This window comes from Canis lupus, chromosome 1 (genome assembly GCF_011100685.1).
Source record: "Canis lupus familiaris isolate Mischka breed German Shepherd chromosome 1, alternate assembly UU_Cfam_GSD_1.0, whole genome shotgun sequence".
Taxonomy (NCBI): domain Eukaryota; kingdom Metazoa; phylum Chordata; class Mammalia; order Carnivora; family Canidae; genus Canis; species Canis lupus.
The window spans coordinates 85195759-85223692 of record NC_049222.1 but is presented as its reverse complement, the minus strand read 5'-3'; the positions used below and the strand labels follow the sequence as shown (position 1 = coordinate 85223692).

At 35.2% G+C, this 27934-nt stretch overlaps 1 long non-coding RNA gene across 3 annotated transcripts; it reads left to right on the top strand.

Moving 5' to 3' along the window:
* Positions 1-89: 89 nt before the first annotated feature.
* LOC102152841 lies at positions 90-27310 on the top strand. Of its 3 annotated transcripts, XR_005354157.1 has the most exons (7): positions 90-281; positions 1005-1262; positions 4420-4522; positions 7189-7473; positions 12388-12452; positions 25312-25366; positions 27212-27310. It is a non-coding gene; the product is annotated as an uncharacterized LOC102152841 (long non-coding RNA). The 3 variants fall into 3 exon arrangements; XR_005354158.1 differs by lacking the exon at positions 4420-4522; XR_005354156.1 differs by lacking the exons at positions 4420-4522; positions 7189-7473.
* The last annotated feature ends 624 nt before the right edge of the window (positions 27311-27934 follow it).

Sequence of the window (27934 nt, the reverse complement as noted above, 5' to 3'; positions counted from 1 at the left end):
AAATTGCTCTAGTATATTCTGTAGTGGACAGAGGTTTCCATGGAAACATTGGCGTTTGCATCACAGTTAATGACCATTCTGTACAATGAAGGCTCCCCCTTCACACACACTTCTTTACTCCCTCTCCACTACGCCTGCTCTCCCCACTGTTCCAACCATTAAGAAACACAACCTGGAGAAAAACAAACAAAACAGGGAGAACGAAGAAGCATAAAGGAGAACCTTGAGTACCCGATTTTCCTATCAGAAAATCTAATAGTTCTATTTCAGGATTTATAAAAGTAATTGTGAATTTACTATCATGATTTCATTACTTCGACATATAAATATATAGGAAACCAACTTTAAACCATGACTTTTAATGGTATTAAATAACTATAGTGGTTTCATTGTAGTGTTTACAGATACAGCTTAGGTTATGGCAGTGACTTAAACTGTATTTTAAAAATTACATTGCAACATCTCTAAAATGTTAAATGAAAATTTAGGAAAGTCTTGTGAGAAAGGAAGATTTTATCTTCAATCTCTGGAGAATGACACAAAAATATTAGGTATAAGTGTGATCTTTTACAATGTGTTCTGAAACATCATTGAGTAATATCTAATCAGGCTATGGGCAACCACTACTTTGTACCTAAAACATATTCTCTATAGATAACTGAGTCAATTTGTTTTTGAAAGTAGTTTCTTGTTACTTTATGGTGGCTTTTGAGTTTTTAATCATTGCTCACCATTTCCCCCGCAAGAAGACAGCTTATCAAAATATTCTTTCCAATCACAAAAAGTACAATCTTTCAGAAGTGTCCTGATAAATGCAATATTCTTAATCTTGATAGTTTAAGAAGCACAAAAATAGCTAATTTCACGTGTGTTAGAGGGTCCAGTGTAGTACTTGAAATAAGAGTTTGATTCTTTGGAAAATATATAACAGGTAATTTATTGAATTTTTTTCCTCTAATGCAGTTTTCCCTTTCTCTTAATTTTTTTTTTTTATCTCTGTACAGGAGCTGGATACCTTTGTAGTGTCCCTTGAAGGCATGTTCTTTTCCTGATATTTAAGTTTTTATTTTTAAAAGCCTATGACAATGGAATCCTTTGCTGGTGAGAAGCATGAAGAGAGAATTTCAAGGCTTTTGGAGTGAGGGTGGCCTAGGGGACAAGCACAGCAAGAGAACTGGTGATATTTTTAAGACTTGAAAGGAGAAAGTAGTTTCCCAGGCCTGAAAAATTGAAGAGCCCAGACCAATATACTGGAAGTGATGGTTAGTTTTATGTGTCAACTTAACTGGGCTAAGAAATGCCCAGTTATCTGAGAGTTGGTAAGACATTATATCTGAGTGCATCTGTTAGAGGTTCTTGAACAGATTAGCTTTTGAATTGGTGGCCCGAATGAAAAAGATCCCCCTTACCAATGCAGATGGGCATCATTCAATTTCCTATGAGCCTGGATAGAAATAAAGGCAGAGTGGTTACTTTAGGTGGAGTAATAATTGGCAGAGTGAGATAGGAAGCTCTTTATTCTTGAGCTGCTGGGACATCCATTTTTTTCCTGTCTTCAGACATGGGCACTCCTGGTTCTCAGACCTTCTGGTTCTCAGGCCTTTGTGTATGGACTGAATTATATAAGTGGCTTCCTTGGTTCTCTAGCCTGCAGAGAGCAGGTCATGGGACTTCTCAGGCTCCTGAATTGTGTGAGCCAACTCCCATATTAAATCTCAACCTCTCTCTCTGTCTTTTTTTTTTTTTTTAAATTTTTTTTTATTTATTTATGATAGTCACAGAGAGAGAGAGAGAGAGAGAGGCAGAGACACAGGCAGAGGGAGAAGCAGGCTCCATGCACCGGGAGCCTGATGTGGGATTCGATCCCGGGTCTCCAGGATCGCGCCCTGGGCCAAAGGCAGGCGCCAAACCGCTGCACCACCCAGGGATCCCTCTCTCTGTCTTTCTTCTCTAGATAGATAAATAGTTGATAGATAGATAGATAGATAGATAGATAGATAGATAGATAGATACATACATACATACATACATACTTATACTATTATATCTATACAGAGTTATATAAATATATATCTCCTGTCATAAATATATCCTATTAGTTCTGTTTCTCTAGAGAACACTGATACACTGGACAACACAGAAAGAAAACTGCCAAACTCAAAGAAGACTGGCTATATGGTACACTTAGGGAGGTTGTAACTAAAGACAACCTGTCTGGGTACAGATTTCTTTGTACAGACTCTGTCGGAAGCCTACTTTCAAAGAGCTATGTAAGGTGAACCCTGAGCATATCTGTAGTTACCAAGATGTATGGAAGGAAGCCCATGGACCCTAACATGACTTTCCTGTATCAAATTGGTATTCCATATTCTTGTACCATCCTAGAATCAAAAGAAATCAAATCACTACCTAACTTATATACAAAAAATTGGTATTTCTTGCACATCTAAATTTGTAAATTTTATTTTTGTGCCAAGTGTTTTTTTTTTTTAAGATTTTATTTCTTTATTCAGAAGAGATACACAGAGAGAGACAGAGACATAGGCAGAGAGAGAAGCAGACTTCTAGTAGGGAGCCCGATGTGGGACTCGATCCCAGGACTCTGGGATCATGACCTGGGCCAAAGGCAGATGTTCAACCACTGAGCCACACTGGAGTCCTGTGTGCCAAGGTTTTGCTATAGAGAAGAATGAATGAGAACACTCTTCTTATTACTTACTAAGGTAAAGAAAAGGACATGGACATGGACAGGTGTTCAGTTAAACTATCCGGTAAGGGTTTAAGCCATGTAATATTTTTCTGTAAACATTTTATTGAATTCTAAGATACACACAGAAAAGGTACACAACACATACATAGAATCCAGCTCGAGAAACAGAACACTAAAAAAATAAAAATAAAAATAAAGAAACAACATTACCAATATTCTGGAAACTTCCTATTTCACACTGCCGATTATTACTCAAACAAGGGTAACCACTATTTAGACTTCTACTGCCAGAATTTTTTTTTTAAGATTTTATTTATTCATGAAAGACACACACATATTGAGAGAGAGAGAGAGAGAGGCAGAGACACAGGCAGAGGAAGAAGCAGGCTCCATGCAGGGAGCCCGATACAGGACTCAATCCCAGGTCTCCAGGATCACACCCTGGGCCAAAGGCAGGTGCTAAACCGCTGAGCCACCCAGGGATCCCCTACTGCCGGGATTTAATTCTGCCTGTTTCAAGTTGTGGATACTATATTTTTGAGTTGATAGGTACTCTAGGTATTCAGGCTGGAATGACTACGTAAATACAAAATTAATAAAGTGATAACAGAAACAAATGAAAAGAACAGGAAAATAAATAAATTTGGAGAGTTCCTTGACATTATATGGGCAGTTTCTGTCAGTGAAGTAATTTGATACAATATCTACCCAGTTTGCTTACATGAAGCAGTGCCCTGGTTCACCTTACTCCATAGCAACAAGACTACCTCTATATATGGATTCATCACTGAATGGTGCTATTTATATGAGGAAGACAGTCTCTTTAGGACCCAATTTCTTTAACTGTAAGAGGAATGGTAACATGATAATGTTATTAGAAAAATAATAAAATGACCTATCACGAAATACTTTGAAAATTTTAGGATCCTCACAGTGAAGCTATGAATAAACAGGTGTCCATTATATTTTTGGTGGGAATGAAAAATAATCCTACCATTGTGCTAAGGAGGGTGGAAATATCCACCACAATTACAGTTGTATTCACTCTTTGATCCAGCAGTCCTAATTCAGGAAATATATCCCAAAGAAATACTTTCCCATGCATGAGATAACATATACTATATATAAGGTTATCCACAGCATATTATTTTTATTAGATTAGAAACTCAACAGTCCAAAGGATTAGAGCTACCCACGAGTCCAAATTTTTGTTTGAATAAACTATGGTGTATCCACACCGTAGAATTCTATGCAATTGTGAGAATGAATGAGAAGACTTCAATGAAGCAATTTCTAGGATATATTTTAAGTAAATAAACTGATATTTAGGATTGTATATATAGTATGCTACTGGCATGTAAGAAAGGCAAAATAAGCATACATTGACATTTCTTTGCATTTGCATAAATCATCACTGAAACGATAAACATAAAGCTGAGAATGAGGGAAGAATAGAGTTGATAGAAACGGAGCTGAGGTGGACTTTTTAAATATCTTTTAACAAATTATTTTGAAAAAACTTAGGCTTACAGAAAAGTTGAAAAATAATAAACAGAGTACCATATACCTTTCTCCATGCTTCCTTAAATCTCAACATCTCATATAGCTAAAAAAATAAATAAATAACATTAGTAAATACTATTCATTGAAATACAGATTTTATTCAGATGATTTTATTCAGTATTTCAAATGTTCATTTTTTGTTTTAGAATCAACCAAGAATTCTCTTGCATTTATTTCTTATGATCCTCAGTCTTTCCTAGAAGTCTGACAGTTCTTCATTATTCCCCTGTTTTGATGACACTTTGAAAGGTATTTTGAAGAATGTACCTTAATTGGGTTTGCATTATGTTTCCTCACAATGATCTTGAGGGTATGCATGTTGGGGAAGAAGATCACGGACAATGGACCTTCTCTACTGCATGATGATCAGGGGGCTCATGTGATGTCTCATTTCCATTGGTATTAATCTTGATCACTAAAATAAGGTGGTGTCTGAAGGTTTCTTCATTGTAAAGTCACTATTTTCCCTTTGTAAATACTGTTTTGAGAAATATAATCTGAGATGAGACTATGTAAAAATCTGTCTCTTCTTATACTTTGCCAAACAATTTTAGCATTCACCCATCAATCTTAACCACAGCAATTATTACTGTGGTTTTCTAATGGAGGCTTTTAATTTCCCTCAGTCATTCTGTGTTTATTAATTCAAATTCTATTATTAGGAGGAGTTGTCCCTTCTCAGCCTCTTATTTATTTGATAACTTATTTATATCAGTATAAACTCACTGTGTATTTTGTATGATTTAATTTTAATTCCTTTTTGGTTCTATCATTTAAACTTCCTCTTCAAAAAAAACCCCCTTTTTTAGAGGTTTTACTAGTGTTTACAATATACATGTTAAAATTGTCTAAGTACATCTTTACATAACAATATACTGTTTTATGTATAGTACAAATACACTATAACCTAGTATCCCAAATCTTCCCTTTCTCTTGTGACATTGCTGTTATTTGTTTCATTTATCCACATAAACATAAAATATTACTATCATTGCCCCAAATCATTGTCCTTTAGGTCAGTTAAGAATAAGACAAATGAAAGAATTTATTTTACCTTCATTTATTCCTTCTCTGATGCTCTCCTTTCTTTTATGTAAATGCAAGTGTCTGATCTATATCTCTTTCCTTATGCTTGAAAATCTTCTTTTAACATTTCTTGCAGGGCAAGTCTGCTGTCTGGGAATTCTCCCAGTTTTTGTTTATCTGAGAAAGTATTTCTTTTTTACTTTGGAAGGATAATCTCAATGGATATAGAATTCATGGATGCAGTCTTTGTTTTCAACATTTTAAAGATCTCATTCCACTCTGGCTTGCTTTTTTTTTTTTTTTTTTTTTTTTTTATGAGAAGTCTGCTGTAATTTTTATCTTGTTCTTTTGCATGGAAAGTATTCCCCAATCCTTGGATTCCATCAATATTTTCTCTTTATCTTCATTTTTCTGCAGTTTAACTCTGTGATGTGTCTATGCATATTTTGAGTATCCTATTCTCTAAACTTCTGGTTCTATGGTTTGGTATCTATCATTAATTTGGAAAGCTCTCAACCATTATTATTTCTGCAAACATTTCTTCTGTTCCTTTCTCTCTTTCTTCTCTGATATTCTAGTTACACGCATTTCACAACTTTTGATATTGTCCTCCAGTTCTTGGATGTTCTACTCTATTCCACTCCATTTCATTCCATCCTATCCTTTTTTCCCCCTCTTTTGTCCTTTAGCATTGTAGTATGAGAATTTTCTATTTACTTATGTTCAAGTTCAGGGATTCTTTCCTCAGCTGTGTCAAGTCTACTGACTGATGCACCCATCAAAAACAGTCTTCATTTCCAAATCTGTTTTTCATTTCTAGCATTTCTTTTTTCTCCTTTCTTATAGTTCCCATCTCTCTGCTGACATTCCATCTGGTCTTGCACATTGTCTACTTTTTCCTGAAGAGCTATGACCATATTAGTCATTGTTACTTAAAATTTCCTGAGATAATTCCAACATCTTTTTTATATTTGAGTCTGGTTCTGATACGGCTTTGTCTCTTCAGATGGTGTTTATTCCTGCCTTTTGGCATGCCTTGTGAATTTTGTTGAGACCAGACACATTACACAAAGTAATAGTAACTGAGGTAAATAGGCCATTAGTATGAGGATGTGTGTTAATCTGTCTAGGGGTTTAGGTACACTTAATGTTCATTTTAACTTGTAAGCACCAGAGGCTTTGCATTTCTCTAGCGATCTTGTTTTCCACTCCTCTTGGCTTTCAGTTTCCTTTTGTCCTGTTTTTAGAGAGAGTGCATGTCTTGAAGCCCTTTTTCTATAATCCACCTTTATTACTTCTGGAGGTTTGTTAGTATTATGATAGGTTATGGAGAAAAAAGGGTGTACTCTAATTTTCTGATTAAATGTGCATCTTTTTAAAAAAGATTTATTTATTTATTCATGAGAGACACAGAGAGAGAGAAGCAGAGACATAGGCAGAGAGAGAAGCAGGCTCCATGCAGGGAGCCTGATGCACGACTGGATCCTGGGACTCCAGGATCACACCCTGGGCCGATGGCAGGTGCTCAACCACTGAGCCACCCAGGTGTCCCAAGTGTGCTTCTTTTAATAGGCCGGTCTTGGGGATTTGGCCAATGAAGTATTTCTGCTTCTCTTCAAAGGGTAGAGCTTTGATCACTCCTATCGACTAGTCTTTCTGGCCCTAGTATTTCTAGTATATTTTCTTGAAGCCATCTTCCTTGTTGACTATGGCTCCCCCCCATCCCACGCCTTAGGTGACATGGGAAGATAGAATCTCTCTAGAGTGTATTTTCTTTCCCCAAATTGGGATATGTTTCCAGATTCATCCTCAAGTGATGTCCTCCATCCTAGAGATTAGGAAGGGTCTGTGAGAGTTTCACAATACCTACTGCTCTCTTTTCCTGTTAGAACCAGGGAAATGGAATGGAATGGAATGGAATGGAATGGAATGGAATGGGATAGAAGAAAATATCTAAGAACTGTGGAAGAACCAGGACCAGCTCCTTAGGAGCTTTCTCAGATCTCCCAGTGAAAACCTGACGGTGTTCCTGGAGGAAAAGCCTGAGAAGATATTAGGGGATCCCCTCTACGTGCAACCTCTAGGAGCTTCTCACAGCCCATAGTCTCTATGCAACCTGGTAATTCCTAATGTACACTGCACAAATGATCCTTGATTGGCAATTCTTGCTCCAGGTAAGCCAATCTCAGGAACTTTCTCTCCCTGGATGCACCTGACTCTCCAGTTTTTGGGAATGCAGTTTGTCCTGCAACCTTAGTTCTCTTGCCTAAGAAAGTCATTGATTTTCGGTTTGTCTAGCTTTGTCTTCTCAAGGTTAAGAGTATTGATTTCCAATCATTTTACATGTTGGGCTAAAAACTGAAGTCCTCAGATTCATGGATATATATTTTATTTGGGGGTTATAATCTAATATCATTACTATTTATTTTGTTGCTCAAATTATTCCAGCCTTGGTCACTGAGAGCTGTTTAATTTGACCCTTTTGTCCCCCTTTCTTTCTCTAATAGTGAGATCCTGACTCTCATTATCTAAAACTTATTTATTTATTTTAAAGATTTTGTTTATTAATTCGTGAGAGATACAGAGAGAGGCAGAGACATAGAGGGAGAAGCAGATTCCCGGCAGGGAGCCTGATGTGGGACTCCATCCCAGGACCTCAGGATCACGACCTGAGCCAAAGGTAGACACTCAACCACTGAGCCAGCCAGGTACCCCTAAAACTTATTTATTTGTTCAAGCCTAGTATTCATATAAAGCAGTTTGATAATATGTCCCATAGGTGCATGTGAAATAAGTCTACCAACTAAAATGCAATATCCCTCTAGTTCTTTTAGCCTTAAGCCTTGTACGATCCAGTCAAAACACTATTTCATGGTTACTTAGGTTGGCTTTTTCTTCCCCACTCACTTCATTGTGTTTATTTCATTCATCTGTAGGCTCCTCAATCACAGTCTGCATTCTATCCTGGGTGACTTCTGTACACCTGTCTTCCAGTAAATGGATTCTGTCCTTGGCTGTACCCAGTTTACTATTGAGCCTACTGAAGACATTTTTTTGTGACTGTGTTATGCATTTTTAGGATTTTCATCTGAATCTTTATTATAATTTCTAAATTTAACCACCTGTCTTGCATGCTGTCTACTTTTTCCTTAAGAGCCTTTAACATAATAATCATAGTTATTTTAAATTCCTTCTCAGGTACTTTTAACATCTCTATCATATTTGAGTTTGGTTTTAATGACTGCTCTGTTTTTTAGGAATGTGCTGGTTTTTCTTACTTTTTTGGTATGCTTTCTAGTTTATTCCTGAATATTTTCTTGAAGCCATCTTCCTTGTTGACTATGGCTCCCCCCTACCTGCCGCCTTAGGGGAGCAATTTGTTTAACCCATTAAACCTGGTTTTTCAGATTTGCTGTTGCTATGGTTACTCTCAGGTTACCACAGGTTTCAAATTCTAATACTACCATGTGTTTAGGGTAGGGGTTTTCAGAGGGCTTTTTATTTCAGTGCTTGCTCCATGCCAATCTTACTAGTTCTCTTCATACTGGACCTCAGTGAAGGTCTGTCTTTTACAAATTACTTATTACTTAATGCTTCTTTTCCTGGGGTGTGTGCTTGAGAATGGGGGCCACAGGTGTAGTTGGTCTCTATTCTGATTAACTGTTTGACATAGGCACTATATATCTGCTTCTTTGTCCTGGAGCTTGCTTTGGAGTTCTGAGTCCATTAGACCTTTATGCCCATCCTCCAGGTTTCAAGTTTCTTTTTTCCTATTTCCTTCTCCTAGCTGCAATGGGTTTTCACCAGTGACCCATGAGCACCAGTGTGCTGACCATCCCCCCCTACAGGTTTAGGTTTTTTAGTTTTATAGGGAAGATAGAGGAGAAATGTCTCCGTTGAAACTTGGGTGTCTCCCCCACCTCTATAGAAGCTACTGACTGTTTCCCTCCTCTAGTTCTGTACCACAAGGGAGACTTTCTCAGAAACTTTCACTTTCTATGAGGTCTCAGTTGCCAGACCTCCTGGTATTTGCAGTTCCCAGGATTTTTCACCACTTCCCATGCACATTTATTCTCCACCAATTTTCCAATAACCCGAGCTGACTTGCCAATAAGGAGCATATAACCCCTTCTTGCTGTCCAGCTGCATCCTGTCCTGGTAAGCCACTGTTCTTATCTTGTGTTTTCCTGGAGGCTCCAGTCTTTTCTTAGATTTTTTTTGGACCAGTTGACTGCCTTGCAACTTCAGCACTCCAATGGATTCCAGAAAAGTTGTGAACTTGCTGTTGTGTGTATACCTTTTTATATCACTGTGAATTTTGAATCATGCAAATGTATATTCACAAATTTTAAAAAGAAAGAAGTGCAAAACAAAGTAGTACCTACTCAAAACTCTTGCATGTGAGAAGCAATCTGTTCAAAAAAGTATAGTAGTAGATCTTGATAGATTATTAATATATGTAACCACACCTAACTATAGAGGAAAAACTAATACTAAAATTCTCCATGCCTGAACTCAAACTCTAAAAACCTCACTTTTGCTAAAAGTAAGAACAACAAATAATCAGTGGAGCCCATATTCAGATTAAAAGAGATGCAATGATACAATTGTTGCCATGTACTAATGGAATTTTATGATGGCCTTTGCTTTCAAATTTGAATTAAGCTGCACTTCTGTACTGAAACTTCATTTTTATTTATGACATAGTTATGCACTAATAGCCTTCCTACCTTTGGTGGTAATCTTATTTGCCTGGCTATATAAATTGTTCTGTTTATTTTTTGATTTTTATTACTTTGAAGATTCTTTCATTGAACTTAGTAACTATTTTATTTATAACAAATTTGTTTTCCTTCTAGGAATTTATTCTTCTCTATACACATTCACACACAATTGCAGATGCTTTTATTGAAATGAGTTTATATCTGTGTATATATATTTATATATACATAAAATATATTGCATATTTTTCCTACTTATGAAACATTTTAGCCACCCTGAAATTAACATCTATGTATTTTAATATATTTATATATATCCCTTAATAAAATTTATCGTGCTCAACTCATTGTAGATGTTGGAAACTTGATAAATTTCTCTTATTTTATAAATGGTAAACATAAGTTTACCATAAGTTAGGTATGAAGGAAGTATTTTATTCCATATTTACTCATTGGATTGCTTGGGAGCTAAAATTAGAATACAAACATTTAATGAATAACTTCTGCAGTTTTCCTCTTGTCAAGGAACCAAGTGACACATATTCTGAAAAGCACTTTTTTCTGAGCTCTACTAATTTACCTTTTGTGTTAGACTAATATATTTAATTCATAATAAAAGAAATTTTGTTAGCCCTGTGACATCCAGGATACTGTTCAATTCCTGAATAAAAAACAAACATGCAAGATAGAATTAGCAGTCCTTGTCTATCAAGAGCTTACAATCAACTGGGCAAAGCCTAACAAGAGCAACATCCTGTGTATCAGACCTGTTTGTGACTCCTTGTGATATTCTAACTTCTGAAATTGCCAGGAGTAGAACAAAATTCTTTTCAATGGGCTGAAGGTTCTGTATTGTTAGGCAGGCCTGGTATGAGTAAAATTTGTGCTGTCACTAAGAAGAAAGTGAGCTTATTTCCAGATTCCATGGAATACTCTACAGTCTCTTTGACCTTGGCTCTTAGACATCAAGCACAAACAAGTCTCAGAGCTCACCAGCTGATGAGGAAATAGTCACCTGGGGGCACCTGGGTGGCTCACTTGGTCAGACAACTGCCTTCTGCTCAAGTCATGATCCCAGAGGCCTGAGTCTGAGCCCCACGTTGGGCTTCCTACTCTGCAGGGAGCCTGTTTCTCCCTCTCCTTCTGCTGCTCTCTCCCCCTCTCGAATAAATAAAATCTTAAAAAAAAAAAAAAAAAGAATAGAACCTTTCAAGATGGGGTTCCTTTATGTACAAGCCAGAAAATGAGAGTTAAAAACTACTGAGATAGTTTAAATAGGAGGTTAAAGAAATATAAACATTGCTTTGTTGAACACTTAGATGATTTTTTTTTTTTGAGGTATAAGAGAAAGCAAAAAACAAAACAGTAACATTCACAGAGGGATAGAAAGATCAAACTAGCTTAGGTATGTCAAGAAGGGAAGTTTCACCTAGAAAACAATATTCAATATTACAAACAGAGCAGAATGATTGGGATAGATAGATAATATAAAAGGGCCTTCTATTGTAGTAGCATGGTATAGATTCGAAATTTTAAATGAATAAAGTTCTCTTCCAATTTACTGATAAGGAGCAAGGTACAGTTACCTTAGGGTTGAGTAGGGTTGACAAGAAAATATTGCCCACCCCTCCACTCCCCACCATTAGTGAAAGAAGCAATAGACAGTGAGCTTTGGACTCAAGTCTCCAGGGTTAAAGCTCAGTTCAGCTACCTATAAGCTGTGTATCCTTAGATATTTAACCTCTCTGCCACTCACTTTTCTCATCTGTTAAATGGTAATATGAGTATCTCATAGTACTATTTTGAAGATTATAAAAAAATACTATTGATAAGTGTTTAATAGGTTCTTTATATGAAATCCTGAGTCATAGATACCATGGAATTCAGAATTTGAAGTAACAATGATCATATACTTTATGTCACATAATACCTATCATGGGTTCTGAGGAAGCACACATGAATAATTCTGCAGCAAAAATATATGAATTTTAATACTAAATGGAATAAAGAATATAAACAGATTCTTATGAGTCCATTTCAGGTGTTGATGACAAATGAAATCAACCACAAAGTTCTCCCAAATTTTTAGTTTTTTAGAATTTTCTAGATAGAAGATTTGTCTATAAAAGATCATGAGCAGCAGGAGCAACATCACTATCTAAAACTATAGGATGGTATCAGGTGTCAAGTTTACTCTTGACAAGAAAGTGTCTTTACTTAGACACCTGAAAGCATTTGGAGTCATCACAATGATGTGGAGACCCTCTGCTTTGGTAAGTTTTATTTTTGTATCTTGTAATGTTAGCCAAGACTTCTAATACAAGGTTAATAATTGTTGGTAATAGCAGCATCTTTGTTTTTTTCCAGATCTTAGGAGGAATATGTGAACTGGTTAAAGTTCCAGAAAGCTTGATACAAATTCAGCATATTAGGTAATTTGGTTTATAAGAATCACAAAATACCCATTCAAGTACCTTTTTTCTATTAGTGGCTCTATATAATTTTGACAAGCTTATAACTATTTCTGTGTTTTCTGAATTATTCTATACAAGAAACTAGGTGGACTTCTGGTTTTTCAGTTGTACATGAAAGGAGCGTGGAAGTTGCCACTCCTTGCTAACAACCACAAAGAGAACAGACTGAGAACCTAACCAATCTTAAATCTGTAAGAGTGAGGAGGACACAGGGCAAATCATTGCTGTCCAGACTGAAGAGGCAGACAGGTGAATACAGGGAGGTGGGTGTTACTAGAGCAGAGATTAGGAGAGGAATAGCCCTGGATACTTGTGCTGGGATAGGAAAATATGAAACATAATTGAGGAATTGCTAGAGGCTCAGTGTAGACAAGTCTGAGAGTTAAAATCTTCATGGGAAGATGGGGAAGTAGAGAGGTCCCTACAGTTTTGTGAGATTGACCAGAATCTCACAATAAATGTCAGAGAAAATTCCCCTTGTGCTTCTGGCACTGAGAAGTAAAAGTTTGAAATACTCCAAAACATTCTAGTCTTTGAATGAGGCCTTTCCGTAGGGCAAGCTGGTTAACTGAAGCCTAAGATCCCAGGTTATTATCAGCCTAACTGACCTGGGGATGGGAAATACCAAAATCCAGCTCACTCTGCTAGCCTCTCCCACATTAGGGGTGTGAAAAACCTGAGAAACACTCATGAATTTCACATTCCAGAGGCACATACTCACTAAAAGACTAGAACCTAACCATGGACTATGTTTCCATTCCCCCTACCTAACCACCATATTGTCAATGGCCTATTTACAGCAGTTCCTTTAACCTGTTACATCATGTTATCATGATGTTATCAAAAAAAAAAAAAAAAAAAGATAATGTATACCTAGTGGCAAAAACACCATTTGAAGTTACAGAGCAAGCATAAGAACCAGACATGGCAAGGATGTTGGAATTATCAGATCAGGAATTTAAAACAACTAATTAATATGTTAAGGGCTCTATGGATAAAGTAAACCATATGTAAGAACAGATGGACAATGTAAACTGAGATTTGGAGATTTTAAGAAAGAATCAAAAAGCGATGCTAGAGATAAAACAACAACAACAACAACAAAACCCAAAAACCTCTCTAACAGAAATACAGAATGACTTTGATGAGCTTATTATAGACAAGACACTAATACATCTGACTAAAGAAACTCTGAGTTTGAGGATACAGAATAAAAACTTCCAAAACTGAAAAAGCAAAGAGAAAAAGACTGAAAACAAACAAATAAACAAACAGACAAACAAAAAACACACATCAGAATATCTATAGACTGTGGAATAAATTACAAGAGGTATACCATATAAGTACTGGAAATACCAGAAGAAGAGACAGGAATAGATGAAATATTTGAAACCATGAAAACTTCCTGAAATTAATGCCAGATACCAAATCACAAATCTAGAAAGCCCAAAGAACATGAAACAGGGGAACCTGAGTGGTGCAGTCAGTTAAGCTGCCAACTCTTGGTTTTGGCTCAGGTCATGATCTCAAGATTGTTGAGATTGAGCCCTTCCTCAGGCTCTCCACTCAGCATGGAGTCTGCTTGAGATTCTCTCTTCCTCTCCCTCTGCCCCTCTCACTCATGTTCTTTCTCTCTCAAATAAATCTTAAAAAAAAAAAAAAGAACATGAAGCAGGATAAATGCCAAAAAACTACATCAAAGCATATCATATTCAAATTACAGAAATCAAAGATATAGAAAAAGTTCTGAAAAGAGCCAGAAGGAAAAAAAAAATCTTAGAGAGAAAAGATAAGAATTACATGCAAGTTCTCAGAAAACCATGCTAATAAGAGAGTGGAACGAAATGTTCAAGTATTGTGGGGGAGAAAAAAACCATCAATCTATAATTCTGTTCCCTACAAAATTATCTTTTAAATGTGAAGAAATACTTTGTCAAACAAAAATTAAAGAAATTCTTTGCCAGTGAACCTGCTTGGCAAGAAATAGTAAAAGTTTTTTTAGGGAACTTGGTATTTCCCCAAACAAATTTTAAACAAGTTTAAAACAATGTCTACAGAACAACTTATATACAAATGTATAGCAGTATTGTTCATAATTATCATACTTGATAGCAACTAAGATATCCTTCAGAAGGTGAATAGATAAATAAACTGTGATACAACCAGAGACCAGAATATTTACTAGAAAAAGATCAGTGGCTTCTAGAAGTTAAGGGGGAGGGAAAGATAAATACACACAACAGGGATTATTTTAGGCAGTGAAACTATTTTGTATGATACTATAATGGTGGATATATACATACACCTACATAAGTATAACAGTGGATATTATACATTAGTACAAAATCACAGAATACACAATACCAAGAGTGAATCATAAAGGGTAGACTTTGAGTGATAGTGATGTGCCGATGTAGGTTCATAGATTGAAACAAATATACCACTCCAGTGGGCAAATGCTTATAATGAGGGAGGAGGGGATGAGGGTATGTGAGAAATCTGTACCTCTGCTCAATTTTGCTATGAACCTAAACTGCTCTGTATTACAAAGTTTAATTTTAAAAAGTACAAAGTATTTTTTTTTAACTGTCAAGTTCAACACTTTCAAGATCAGGAACTATTGTTCTGAAAAATACACTGATAAGAAAATAAAAGGCTAACCACAGTTTGGAAGAAAATATTTGCAAACCATATATCCAAAGAGGATTCATATCTAGAATATGTAAAGAATCCTTCTAACACAATATTAAGATAACAAAATTTAAATTGGTCAGAAGACTTGAAAGACAAAAATATACGGATGATAAAATATGCTCAACAGTATTAGTAATTAGGGAAATGCAAATTTAAATCATGAGACAATACCACATAATTGCTAGAATGATTAAAGTTTAAAAGAATGATAACATGAAGTGAGAATGTGGATCTATAGGAAATCTCAAACATTATTGATGGGAATATAAAATGATGCCATCATTTATGAAAAAATTTTTTTGATAGTTTAAGTTGTATGTAACACATATAAGTAATTTAAAAAAATACAAAAATATACTTTCATCCAACATCTTCTCTCTGAAGTTTTAAAGAACTTTATTCATAATAGCTCAAACTAAAAATACCCCAAATGTTCATTAAATATTTAATGGATTAACAAATTGTGGCATATTCATACAGCAAATACTACTTGTAGTAAAAGAATACAAACATAAGGGAATGATCTACTGATATATACAATATTACAAATTAATTATTTTTAGATTTTTATTTATTCATGTGAGAGAAACAGAAACATAGAGGGAAAAGCAGGCTCCCTGAGGGGAGTGTGATGCAGGACTCTATCCCAGGACCTCAGGATCATGACCTGAGCCAAAGACAGATGCTGAACCACGGAGCCACTCAGGTGCCCCCACAAATTAATTTTAAAGCATTATGCTAAATAAAAGAAGCAGCTACAAAGCTGGTTTCACACATATTGTATGATTCCATGAACTACGGAGTAATATGTAAAAAGCAATGACTATCTAAGGGCTGAACTGAAGCAAAAGCAGGCAGATGTTATAGATAAGTCAATATTTCGTAGAAGATCCAAGACTTCTGAAGACTGAAGCAAAGCAGGCAGTTGTTATAGATAAGTCAATATTTGGTAGAAGATCCATTTCAAAAAAAATATTTGGTAGAAGAGAACAATCGTAGGTAAGCTTCCTGGTTTTATCACTCATAGCCTGAAGGCAGACATCATTAGTGCAATGCTGTACAAGTAACATATGAAAGTGATAAGACTTTCTCATTGGACTGATGAGCCAAAAAAGGCAGAATCTGGGACAACTACATAGCTGAAAAATTAAGAGGGGTCAGAGTCAAATGGGGAGAGGATCTTTAAAAAGAGATAAGGTAGAAAAAAAAAAAAAAAAAAAAAAGAGATAAGGTAGAAACACATTATACCTAAATATCTGACTGAACTTGCCATGCACCACCTAGAAAAAAATGGCAATTTAGTTCTGCCAAGATAACCACTCAAAAAAAAAAAAAATCAATCAATCAATCAATCAATCAATCTTCTTTGGAAGTATATAACATAATCTAGAAACTCAACAATGTATAATTCACAACATCCAGAACCAAAATCCAAATTATTCAAATTTCAAAGAAACAGAAAAATACCACACTCAATGGAAAAAATAATCCATGAGGACAAAACTAAAGCTGATCAAGAGTTTGGAATCAAGACAGATTTTAAAGCAACGACTATAATTATCTCCATGGATATGGAGATACATTGATGATGAATATAAGAAATCTCAGCAACGGAATAGAAGCTATTGGAGAATAAAAAAGAAAAAAGTGAAAAATGCAATCCAAAATAAAAAGTGTATCTAATGGGATTAACAGCATATTGAAGATAAAGTGAATGAAATCTAAGACAGATCAATATAAATTAGCTACACTGGATAACAGAGACAATAAAATGCAAAATATGAACAGACTCAGAGAAACTACAACTGAAGATGGTCTAACATATATGCAATTACAGTTCCAGGAGAGAAAAAGATAAAGGGACAAAATAAATATATGAAGAAATGTAGCGTAAAATTTCTCTAATTTGGTGAGAAACAAATTTCAGATTCAACTTATTGGAACACAAGGATGGTACATGCAAAGTAAATAGCACCTAGGGACATACAGTCAAATATATGATTAATTTGAAAGTTTTGAAAGCAGCCAGAATAAAACAACATATTACATGCAGAAGAACAAAATTTACTTGAGTTCAGTCAAGGTAACTCTTACATCTCTACTAAGTAACACAGAGATATTAGGAATATTAGAAATTTAGTAGATATTTACTAAACAAATAAGAGATTTATTGAGATGTCCAAATGAAGCTATAATTATTTGAGCGAGCGAGTGGAAAAATACTATACTTGGGGTAGAAAAGCGCATTTAAAGTTCACATCGACCATCAATTTGCTGAGATTCTGAACAAGTTCCTTAGTCTCTATAAATCTAATCTTTACAAAGTAATTGTGAAGATGACATAAGACAATCCATGTGAAAAATGTCTGTTTCTTAACATACAGAAAATGTAATACTTAGTTGAATCTAAATGATGTTTCATGTTTTAATGTTTCTTACAAAGATACTGTTGATTTTCTGCAAGGAAAGGCCATATTTGTTGTGCTTTCTTCTGTACAAATGGTTTATGGACTAAAAATAATTGCCCATCATAAAGGCAAATTACTTGTTGACATCTGCAAAACTACTTCAATCTTTTAAAATCTTGTCCATATATCCTCTTGAGCCCTAGTATGATGATAGAAATTTTAACTTAACGCTTCTAGTTATTGATTTTCTACAACTGGCCATCCTCCAGAATTGCCTTAAGTGAGTTTTTAAAAATATTTGTTATATTAAGATTTCTAATAAATAAACTGAAATTAAAGAATTTTCCTTAAAATTATTTATTAGAATTTTATTTTGTACTTGCCAATGAATCTCATTAAATACTACTATCTAATATCTATCTCCAAATAGCTACTAATATTTTTAACATTTGCACCACAATAAAGTTTGATGGTTTAACAGCTGTAAAAGTATACTGCACTGTTTAGCTGCACTCTCATTGCATATACAATCAGGACTTATTTAAAGCATATCAAATATACATAAATGTAAATTTTTTATCTAGTAAAATTGAACTTGCCCAAGGTTGGCTGATATGTATACCTCAAACATATAGGAATCTGCTTTCCTTTTTTATGGACTAATGTTTACCAAAGAAATTTCTTTGACAAGGTTTCTGAAACAAACTATGACCTCCTACAAAACTGAAGTGGTCAAAATGAGAAAATACTACTAAATCATGGACAATACTATGTTTTTACTTCCCTGGAATCTGGAGATTAAGAAAAAAATACGTTCTACTCCAAACCATGTCAGGTTGGGATTATTATCCTAATACTATGAAGACAATTTTTCATTAAGTCACAGATTTTTATGTGTGAAGTACAAGCAGAGAATTATCTTTATGAAATGGGAGAAAATTGCAACTACTTTTCAAATGTAACCTTGACATTTTGAAAAGTGCAGTAATGGATCTGTCCCCATGGAGACAAATATTTTACTCTTCATTTCTGCGCCAAAATTCAGCACATTATACCCAGATCTGATCTAGTCTCTATGGTCCGTCTTGGGGGGTTATATAGTTATGAAGACATATCTGAATTAAAGCAAAGTTTCACTGAATATTTCTGTTCTTCAGAAATTGATATTGACAGTTGTCTTTTTTTTAAACTTCTAAGTTTTTCAAGATAAAATCTGTTTTTATGCAGTAAAATAGATGATGCAATCAAAAGAAGAAGTTTGTGAGAACTTAAAAGCAGCTATAAGCCCTGGGACTGAGAACTGGATCCTACGGCCCCATTGTCCCAGTAGGACACATTTATAGAAATAAATGTCACTTAAAAACATCCAGATTTTGCCTTCATTTTACCCCTTATTAATACTAAGTGGAAGAAATGCTTAGATTTACAAAAATTCACTGATATGTGTGCTATTATTTTATTTTTTATCCTCTTTGCATTGAGATAATATGCAAAAGTGCTTTACCTGGTACCTAAAAAAATTAGTTGTCCAATAATGTGTTCATTTTGGTCTTTTAGTTGTTTTGTTTCATTCATTTTCCCCTTCATACTTGAAAACATACTAATTAAAACATTCTAATCAATACAAACAGCAGACCTCATGTTTATTATTTGCAGAACTTTCTAAATCTTTAGAACAAAAACAAAACTTTTTAATGAATCTCATAATTAGCCTATTTTTATTAGTAATTTCATACATGTGGCTCATCAAAATGTTGACTCTGTGTGTGTGTGTGTGTGTGTGTGTGTGTGTGTTGAGAAATAGGAGAACTTAGATTTTTGTCACCACACCAATGTGCTTGACTTGGTATTATCTCTTCTTATATTTCAATGTTGTTGTCTATCTCGGTGTCTAAGGACCTAGCCTTTGAAAACTCTATAGAACTTGCTAAGATTTCAGTGCAAACACAGTAATTTCACTTGAACACCCTATCACAAGATATCTAAACAGCAAAATCACATAGTTAATCCAATTTACTTCAATGGCTTACTTATTTCAAGGCTTTGTTTTTTCTTAGTCACTTTATGTTTTTACTCTCCAAATGGAATTTTGCCTTTGTGCACCTTCATTTCCATAGGCATATCAAACTTAACATAGTTCATTTGCAAAGGCAAAACTTCATAATTCATTTCATGCATTATTGTTTTTAACTTAATTGATTTTTCCTCATGGAAAACTTTAACACGTAAAATTACATAATGCATTTGTTTGTTTACCTATTTGCTGTCTCTCTTCTACACTAGAATATCAAGTCTATGAGGACAAGAACTGTATTTCTTTGCTGCTATATCTTCACTCAATGTAGTACCTATGATACATCAGATATACAATAAATATTTGTTGAATGGATGAGCAAATAAAAGTATGGTAAATATCCACCTGTACTTGTTCAATCCTATGGAGGGTCAGATATTTATAATTTTAGGTGGGACAGGATGGCTCGAATGGAATGGGATTGAGTATTTTGTTTCCCTGATGTCATTTAGGCTCTGTTAAAAGCCCAGAAGATTAGGCTGCGGTTAAATCCTCCTGAGGGCTGATATTAAAAACAATGCACTGAGGTATATCAAAATAGTTTCTGTGAGAACCTGGTAAAACTTCGAGATAAAACACGTAAAATGTATGTGGCTGGTGGCGGTGGGGGGTTGCTGTGACTGGTCCCTATGGAGTTTTTGTCTCTTAGACTTGTCCACATTGAGCTTCCAGAACGTTGTCAAAGTTCACTTTTCCCTCCCCCAGTACTGCTCCTGCAGAGTGTTCTGCTAGTGGATTTCCATCACTCAAATTCATCTGTCTTTCCAATTCTAGGGATAGTAGTTTTCATGTAACCTCACTTCTCTTAGAGATCTGAGAAGAGCTGTTGACTTTTTAGTTTGTTCACTTTTTACTTGTTAGAATACAGTGGTGACTTCCAAACTTTTTTATATGGTGGACTGGAAATTGGAAGTTCAATTCTGTGTGTTCTTTGTCCTCTTTAAGAAATCTTTGCCAAACTGAAAATCAATTTCTCCTAATTTTTTTTCTAAAAGTTTTATAAGTGGGGGTTTACATTTAGGTCTATGACTCATTTTGAGTTAGTTTTTATGATCATCCTTAAAAATACTTTAAGTGGGGGATCCCTGGGTGGTGCAGCAGTTTGGCGCCTGCCTTTGGCCCAGCGTGCCATTCTGGAGACCCGGGATTGAGTCCCACATCAGGCTCCTGGTGCATGGAGCCTGCTTGTATCTCTGCCTCTCTCTCTCTCTCTCTCTCTCTCTCTCTGTGACTATCATAAATAAATAAATTAAAAAAAATACTTTAAGTGATTTTTTTGTGTTAAAAATTTTTAAAAATCATTTTTGTGCAAAAAGTATGTATGTCCCACCCTCAGAGATAATGCACTTTTAAGTGAGGAAAATGATACTGCTAGCAGTTTATTGTAAAAATTAAAGTTCATTTCATTATTTGTATTTGGCTATGCCATATATTTCCAGCACAATTTGTTGAAAAGAGTATCTCTACCCCCATTGAATTGCCTTGGTAACTATGTCAAATGGCAATTGGCTTTATGTATATGGTTCTATTTCTGGTCTCTCTAGTCTGGTCCATTAATATATATAAAGATCTAATTTTTAAATAATCACCACACCCACCACAGGGCTTGAACTCAGAACTCTGAGGTCAAGAGTCACATGATCCACAGACCAAGCCAGCCTTGGACCCCTCATTCACTTCTCTTTTATCTTTACGCTAATGCTACATTGTTATGACTTTTGACCTTTATCATGAATCTTGAATTTAAGTGGTGCAAATCTCCAAAGTTGCCCTTATTTTTCAAAATTATTTTGGTTATTCAAAGTTCTTTGCATTTCCACACGTATTTAGAAATGTACTTTTCAGTTTCTATAAGGTGTCTGATGGGAATTTGATTGAGATTGATTTAATCTATAGGTAAATTTGGAGATAATGTACATTTTAGTTTTGATTATCTTGGTCCATTTGTCACTTGTTTTTAGGCTTTGTTAGGGAAAGTCTAAAATAGCCTTTACTCTATGGTAGTTCATCTCTGCTATGAAGCATTTTATGAGTCTGCTCTGAATACTCCAGTTATCCAAATGACTTCTAGACCTGTGTGATCTCTGAATTATCCAGCATAGAGCTTCCTAGAATTTTCACCTGCTTAGCCTGATGGAGGTTACTCCTTTGTGTGCAGTTTAACATGCAGCCAATATTCAAAAGGATCCCTCTGCCATTCTTTACAGTATGCTGCCTTGCATGACCAGCTGGCATAGGCTTCCCCAACAGTAATTTCTGTTTTCTCAATCCAACAAGACAACCCTGCTCCCCTTGGGTTTCTCCTTCCAGCGCCACGGCCCAGGAAGTGCTTTTAGACAGGAAATGAGGTAACCTTGGCTTCCATCTCCATTTTCTTGCCTTAAGTGTCATATTCCAGTGCTGTATGTTCCAATATCTGAAAAACAACTCTTATTTCTGCTATCTAGTTTTTAATAGCAAAAAGAGATATTTGGTTCCAGTTACTCCAACGTGGATACCTTGAACTTGTGAACCTTTTAAATAGAATTCTCTTTTCTGCTTCTTGCTTATACAATAAGACATATGAACATTGGTTTGTATGGTGGCTTTGTAAAATATTCATACATGGGACCTTTTTCTCTTTTGTTTTTCTTTTTCTTTCTTTTGTATTTCTCCCACAGAAACAGAAATTTTTTTTTAAGTCATATTCTTCATGCCACCCCATCATCCTCCTGTTGAGAGTGATTATTGCTAGGTACTCTAACGACGTAACATCTCAAGCTTAACAGCTTAAATGATTATTTCTCACCTAGTCAACAGCCCAGTGTGATGAGCCAGGCAGATTCTATGTGGTAACTCAGGTATCCAAGATCTTTTCATCTGTGATGCTGCTGAATTCAGAAGAGCAAGAAAAGAGAACAGGGGGTGATTATGTACAAGGTATAATGATCAGGCCTAAAAGTGCTATTTTTCATTTCTACTACATTTCATCATCCAGAACTCACTCTCATGGTTGCAAACTACTCATATGGAGTCTAAAAGATACAGTATTTCATTGCGTTCAGTAGAAGGCAATGGTGTGGGTAAATGACCCAGTCTTTACCACAAATGCTAACTCATACACAATTTCTTTATTATTTTATTTTATGTCATTTCTTCCTCTGTATCTCTGATTCCAAGGCCCATTATCAATCCTTCATCATAGGCAATTACTTTGTTAGTTTTTTTTGATATGATTTTTATTCAAAGCTTTGAGTTGTTTAGACATACATATAGTTTAGATATAATTTATTTAATTTATATTGTGCCTAAGAATTGTTTTGAAATAACATGTTTTAAAACATATTTCTGTCGTCATATGTATCTCCATAGAATACTGGAGATTTAAAATTTTTAATCACTTAGTATCATAATTTGAGATTCTGATTTAGTATTTATAAGGTAAGGTCTGAACACTCAAAATAGGAAAGAAATCAAAACACTAAAACAAGCAAAGATAAAATAAAATAAAACAAAACAAAATAAAAAAATGCAAAAAAAAAGCTGTCAATAGAACTGAGATTCATAGCCATGATAGAGACATAATGACCTAGTTTTCACAACTTATTAGAAACTATATTAAGAACTGTCATTGTTATTTGTAATCTCAAGGACCCCAAATTATGCTAGTTTCTTCCATTTGTATCTTTCTTCCCCCAAATTACTTTATAGGGATCTATCTGATCTATTGATCAGAGATGAATACTCTATGTCAGAAATATCCTACTAGACTCTATATTCTTAATACTTCTAATAATGCTCTGATAATAAAATAAAAAAGTACTCATAAACAACATTTGAGAATTTTATTTTTTTTAAAGATTTTACTTATTCATGAGAGACACACAGAGAGAGAGGCAGAGACATAGGCAGAAGGACAAGCAGGATCCCTGCAGGGAGCCCAATGTGGGACTTGATTGACTTGATCCTGTGACTCTGGGATCACGCCCTGAGCCAAAGGCAGATGCTCAACTGCTGAGCCCCCCAGGCGTCCCAGGAGGTGGTGTCCTCAATCTTAATCTTCTCAGGTCAGTTGTCTCTCTTCTATGATTAATCTCCCCCCACCCCATCTTTCCATTTCTAAGTTATGCCAAATAATAATTGTAGCATCAGAGAATTAAGTTATGGCATGCACAGCTTGTACTGAATTACTTATTTTGCAGATTTTTTGTATATTTTTTATTGGAGTTCAACATATAGTATAACACCAAGTGCTCATCCCATCAAGTGCCCTGCTCAGTGCCCGTCACCCCATCCCCCTGCCCACCCCACCTTCCACTACCCCTTGTTCATTTCCCAGAGTTAGGAGTCTCGCATTTTTTGTCACCCTCTCTGATGAGAATCATATAATTTTAATGCTGAGAAATGTCTTCCTAGACATTTCCCTATGCACATGATACTTGCACATACACATACAGCACATATTCATATTCTTGTAAAAAGAATATAAAATGCATACACAAATTGAGAAACAAACCATGAAGATAGTTTACAAATAAGGAATTGTTCAAATCAATTTAAAATGTTCAGTTTTTCATAAATTTTCTGTAGGCCCATTAGCAAATTGGAGATTATTTTGAATGACTATCTTCTTGGAAAGTATATAACTCTTCTAGCCTCAAAAAGTAACAGAAATGACCAAAAGAGGGAATATTATTGATTGAATAGTTTCAATGAGTTCTGAGTTCCAAGGTTGGAAAGTAAACTAGAGAGTTCCAAATGTGGAATTCCTGACAAGTCAGAGAAGCAAGTTAAATAAAAAAGCAACTAGCAAGGGGTGAAATATCCTAAAATTTGTTCATTACATATATGATGTCTTTAAATACACAGGTTTTGTTGTGCTAGAAAAGCACTTCTATGCCTAGTGTTTTAAAAGTTTGTAATCACAAAAAATGTTGAACTTTATAAGTGTTGTTATAGGGCTCTTGGGTGACTCATTAAGTTAAGCATCTGCATTTGACTCAGGTCATGATCTCAGGGTCCTGAGATCGAGCTCTGTGGTGGGTTCCCCACTCAGTGGGGAATAGCTTCTCCATCTACCTCTGCCCCTATTCAGACTTGTGCTCTCTTTCTCACCCTTTCAAAAAAAAAAAAAAAAAAAAAATAAATAAATAAATAAATAAATAAATAAATAAATAAATAAATAAAATCTTTTAAAAAATGTTGTTATGACATCTATCAAGATATGTATTTTTTTCTTAAGTACAGTGACACATTGCCTGACATTCTAATGATAAATCATCCTTGAATGTTTGGATTAAATCTTTCTTTAATAGAATGTCATTGTCACGTATTTTACATAGTAATGTAATGCTAGTTGCTATATTATTTTACTTATCTTACTTTTCCTTTATTCCAATTTTTTTGGTTACCTTTTTATTGTTGGACTAATTTCATTGTATAGGCTACCTCAAATCATTTTTCTGATCAGGTGGGATATAAATAATCACACATTTACAACACTGAAATGTAAACAAAAGAGCAACTTCAGTTCTCATGTTTCCTTCATTGAAATAATAGTTATATTTGTATATATACATAAATATGCAATTATATATATATTTGTACCCATATGAGATGTTACTATCAGTATATTGAGCAGCAATTTTCAATCACTCCTTAGGGCATGCCTCCCTGTTCTATTGATGTGACACAATTATGTACTAAGAACACTGAAGGTAAGAAAACACAAAATTGAGAACTACTGGCTTAAAGGTAATTGATCTTCAAGGTTAATGTGAATAGCAAGATGATTTAGTATGAAGGAGGTAGAAGTTGAATGGCTAAGCTCCTCAATTCTCTTTCATGCTGTATGCAATGGAGTTTAGTATAATTTCTATTTCAAATTTAATTTCTAAACGCTATCTTTATTAAAATATCAAATAATCAGGGTCACACAAAAAGTAAAAATAGTACAGATACTTAGCTATGTTTTAACTTCTCTATACATATATATTTCTGTCACTGAAGGCTCTAGACTGTTGCTTCAGTATAGAGAGACCTAGCCCTAGAAACAGGAGTTGTAACACCAGAATCATACAGTAGCAATGCTATTAAGTAAAAGTGTGGGAAATAATTCTAATTGAGAATATCTTCTACCTTTCTATCAGCTGAAAACCTCAACTGTTAGCCTAGCATCTTACGCACTAAAAACACCAGGTACACAAGATCAAATAGTATTACTGCTTGTATAATTTTTCTTATGGCTGCCAATTAGGAAAATACTTCTCAGCCTATCTGTACATTTTAACACAGATTTAATTCCTAATCTGGGGATAAGATAAATGATTGACCCATCTGACTCAACAGTAGTATCAATTTGTCTCTTAGTAACCATGGACTATATGAGTATATGGGGGGGTGCCCACTTAAATTATTTTATATTCTTTGTTATGGACTGAACTTTGTTCCCTACACCCTACAAAAAAAAAAACAAAAAAAAAAACAAAAAAAAAAGTATGTTGTAGTCATAATTCTCAGCATCTCAGAATGTGATTCTATTTTAGAAATAGGATCTTTACAGAATTAATCAAGTTAAAATGAGACCATTAGGGTGGGCCCTAATCCAACGGAATTGTTATTCATACAAAAAGGGGAAATTTAAATAGAGAAACGGACACACGTAGAGGAAAGACAATATTAAGAGACATAAGGAGAAGACAGCAATTGACAAGCCAAGGAGAGAGGCCTACAACAGATTCTTACCTCATAACCCTTGAAAGGAACCAGTCCTGCCAACACCTTGATTTTAGACTACCAGTTTTAACTCTGAAACAGTATATTTCTTTTGTCTAAGCCATGCAATTTGTGGCACTTTGTTCTGGCATCCCTAGCAACTAATACACCCTTGTATCGATGCCAAGTGGGGTTATTAGTCAGCACGGGAAGTCCAAAGTGAATTCATCCAGTCTTTCCTATTGCCTTTCCATACCAGGAAAACTTATACTCATGACCTTTGATATGGTAATGTGATGGCTTTGGGTGTGGTGGTAGGATCTATGAAATTTTGTCATGTGTATGCTCCTTGTCATTGATGTCACTTGCCTATATAATTCTTAATTACCTAAATACTTCTCAAAGTAGTCTGTGCCAGGGTGTAAGTTCTAATATGAGCTACTTGAGGCAGTTAGGAGTCGTAAAGACAGAAGTCTCAGTATTTTTTTTTTTTATTATTTATGATAGTCACAGAGAGAGAGAGAGAGAGGCAGAGACACAGGCAGAGGGAGAAGCAGGCTCCATGCACCGGGAGCCCGACGTGGGATTCGATCCCGGGTCTCCAGGATCATGCCCTGGGCCAAAGGCAGGCGCTAAACTGCTGCGCCACCCAGGGATCCCAGTCTCAGTATTTCAATCTGAGAACTTAACCAATAGAAAGACCAAGTCTGAATAGTAAACCCAGGAAGCAAGTCACTGAGAATAGGCAGCCCTCAAAGTTATGCAGATCTCTATGATGGGGGGTGGGAGTTGGATGACTATAGGAAGTGGTTCCAGAGAACAGGGACTAACCCATTTTGTCTCCATAGGTGAAGTTTGATTATGAAACACATCTTTTGTGTCAACATTTGAAAAGCATATGAAAGGTTAAATATCCTCCCCTCAATAAAACACTGGAGAAACACAAAGATAATATTGAATCTGTTGCAAAAAACATCAAAATGGGAAATGAGAAGCTTGAGATTATAGCTTATGTGACTTGGGACTGCCAATGTAAGAATCATCCAGACCCAGGCCTACAGGTGAAGGAAAAACTCTCCAACTGTATTCCATCATCAAGAAGAGTAGTACTCGTACCCCTGAAACTAATAATACACTAAATGTTTACCTACCTGAATTTAAATAAAATAAAAAGACTTCCATTCATGAAAGAAGATGTTAGTTGAAAGATGCTTTCAAAAAAAGGAAGGAAAAAAATAAAGAAAGAAAGAAAGAAAGAAAGAAGAAAGAAAGAAAGAAAAGAAAGAAAGAGAAAAAGAAAAGAGAAAGAAAGAAAGAAGGGTAGCACTGAGAGACTCTATTAAATAATATTCAGGCTTAGGGCACTGAGTGTATCTTTTTTGTAGGTAATGCCAGCCAGAAGACCTGGTATGTAAAAGTCTCGGGAAAAGTATCTATGACTCTTGATCCTATTAACTCATAATGTTCTTTAAATGTTATGACCTTTCAATTCTGAAGATTCCATAAATGCCTGAGACTGCACCAACCATTCTAGAGTGATCACCAGAACCCTACGAAGAAGACCCGGAGAA